Source organism: Elephantulus edwardii, unplaced genomic scaffold, assembly GCF_000299155.1.
Source record: "Elephantulus edwardii isolate Elephantulus edwardi_28Jun2011 unplaced genomic scaffold, EleEdw1.0 scaffold00225, whole genome shotgun sequence".
NCBI classification, from domain to species: Eukaryota; Metazoa; Chordata; class Mammalia; order Macroscelidea; family Macroscelididae; genus Elephantulus; species Elephantulus edwardii.
Window position 1 is genome coordinate 3,950,266 of NW_006399975.1, and position 2,840 is coordinate 3,953,105.

Below are 2,840 nucleotides of genomic sequence, written 5' to 3' on the forward strand. Positions count from 1 at the left end.
TCTTCCCCTCCTGTGCTGTCCCTCCACCCTCCCAAGCATGATGTCCCTCTCCAAGGACCAGTCCCTCCTCACAACATGTCCAAAGTATGTTAGATGAAGACTCAGAATCCTTGCCTCCAAGGAGCAGCCTGGTTTAACCCTCTCCAGGATGAATCTGCTTGTTTTCTTGGCAGTCCATGGTTTATTCAATACTCTTCTCCAGCACCACAGCTCAAAAGCATCAATTCTCCTTCTATCCTCCCTAGTCATTGTCCAATTCTCTGATGCATAAAAAGTGATTGCAAAGACCATGGCCTATATCAGACGCACCTTATTCTCCATCTAAAATTATTGTGTATTCTTAATTAATTAATCCTTTTATCATTAAGGAACTCTGGTTTCCTAGTAGTGAAGAATTAGCCTACCAACTCAAAGGCGATTAGTTTGAATCCACTACCCACTCCATGAAATAAGGATGGGCAATCTCTTTTCCTGCAATTATGGTCTCTGAAAATTTGCTGAAGGGTCAGCTATGAGTTGGTTCCAACATGATATCAGTAAGTTTGAGGAGGATTTTAATCATTATGAAACGATCCTCTTTACTCCTGATAATATATCTTATTCTGAAATATACATTAACTCTCAGTAGTATGTTGTTGTTGTTGTTATGTGCCGTCGAATCATTTGCGACTCACAGCGACCCTATGTACAACAGCCCTAAACCCTGCTCTATCCTGTGCCACTTGCATTGCCTCTGACACACCCATCCCAATTACCCCAGTCACTGAATCAGTCCACCTCATAGAGGGTCTTCCCCTCCTGCGCTGTCCCTCCACCCTACCAAGCATGATGTCCCTCTCCAAGGACCTGTCCCTCCTTACAACATGTCCAAAGTATGTCACACGAAGACTCAGAATCCTTGCCTCCAAGGAGCAGCCTGGTTTAACCCTCTCCAGGATGAATCTGCTTGTTTTCTTGGCAGTCCATGGTACATTCAATACTCTTCTCCAGCACCACAGCTCAAAGGCATCAATTCACCTTCTATCCTCTCTAGTCATTGTCCAACTCTCTGATGCATAACAAGTGATTGCAAAAACCATTGCCTCTATCAGGCGCACCTTAGTCTCCAGAAAGACACCGTTGCTCTTGAGTACTTTAGAAAGGTCCCTAACAGCAGACTTTCCCATCACAATTCATTTTTTTATTTCCTGGCTGCTGGTGCCAAGAGTGTTGTAGTTTTCTTTTAATTAGGGTTTGAATAATATACCTGTTCCTTTTTTATTATCTTTTAAACTACTAAATTTATAAACAGCACATATTTTAATAATTTTTTGTTTAATTTTACAATCTATCTTTAGTTGTATAATGGGATTTTTATCAAAGACAAGTAGATATTTTCTTTTCTTTTTCACTTTTGCTAAAATTTTGAGCTGATAAAGGTGAAATTGAATGAATCATGGTAAACAAGTCTTGACTTCACCTTTACAGAAAGAGTGAAAATTTAATATAGGGCTAACTTGTAAGCATCTACATTGATATTTCCTTGAAAGGATATGATAAAATGAAAGTTTAAGAGCTGGAAAGAACCATGACCCTCATTTAATTGAAATCCTTCATTTACGATTAAGAAACTGAGCCCCAGAGGGGTGAAATGACTGGCCTAATATCAGCTCATTAATAGCATAATAGGAAACTAGAACTGGAAGCGATAATTTTCCTGAAGCTAATCTCTCCATTCTACCTCAATACATTGTCTGGAACAGATCTAATTATTCAAAGATCAGTCCCCAGTGGCTGTTTCCAGAAAACGAAAGGATCAATTCAGACCAAATTACAGTTATATTCCAAAAGTGGTATTTGACTTAACCAATTCACTTTTTGTAGCTATTATATTGGATGGCTGAAAATTCTCTTAAGGAGAGTGGTAGGAGATCAGAGATGAAGAAATTCCATAAAAATGAGATGCAGTTAAGAGTGATAAGAACGACCCTATCACTAACCAGGAAAGTCCTTTAGGCCAAAGGAGTGAATAACTGATAAGATAATAAACCTTGTAACCAAGGGGCTTCTCCAAGGTAGTGAATGCACAATAAATCTGGTAAGGTGCCCAAAAGTGATCTTTTCCTCATTTTAATACTAAAAATCACTCTCACTAGAGCCATGACAGTGTACATTTATCATGAAGAACATGATATTAGAAACCCATAGACTAAATTAGGTGAAAATACCTGGTAAAAAGTTTTTTTGTTGTTATGTGCCATGGAGTTGCCTGCGACCCATAACAACCCTATGTGCAACAGCTTGGAAACCTGCCCTATACTGAGCCAGTCTCACTGACTCAGACATACCAACCAATACCCATTCCCCAGTTATTATATCAATCCATCTTATCCAGGGTCTTCCTCTCCTATGCTGTCCTTCCACCCTTCCAAGCATGATGTTCTTCTCCAAGGACTGTTTCTTCCTGGCCATGTGCCCAAAGTATGTGAGACAGAGCTTCAAAATCTTAGCCTCTAAGGAGACACTTGATTTCATGAAGGAGGAAGTTCAAGTTGCTCTGAAGGAATTAAGGGGGGGGGGAGGCTCCAGGAGTTGACAGCATACCAGTTGATTTATTCCAACAAACAGTCGCTGCTCTGGATGTGTTCACTAAGTTGTGCCGATAAATCTGGAGGGCAGCCAGCTGAACAACTGACTGGAAAAGATCAATATTTGTTCCCATTACAAAGAAAGGTGACCCAGAAGAGTGTGGAAATTATCAAACAATATCATTGATATCACATGCAAGCGAGATTCTGTTGAAAATTATCCAAAAGCATTTGGAACAATATATCAAGAGAGAACTGCCAGATGTGCAGGTC

At 39.9% G+C, this 2,840-nt stretch overlaps 1 pseudogene; it reads right to left on the reverse strand.

Annotated features, from left to right (window-relative positions):
• Positions 1–1,139, reverse strand: part of LOC102864408 — a 2,538-nt pseudogene extending 1,399 nt beyond the window's left edge.
• Between the last annotated feature and the right edge of the window lie 1,701 nt (positions 1,140–2,840).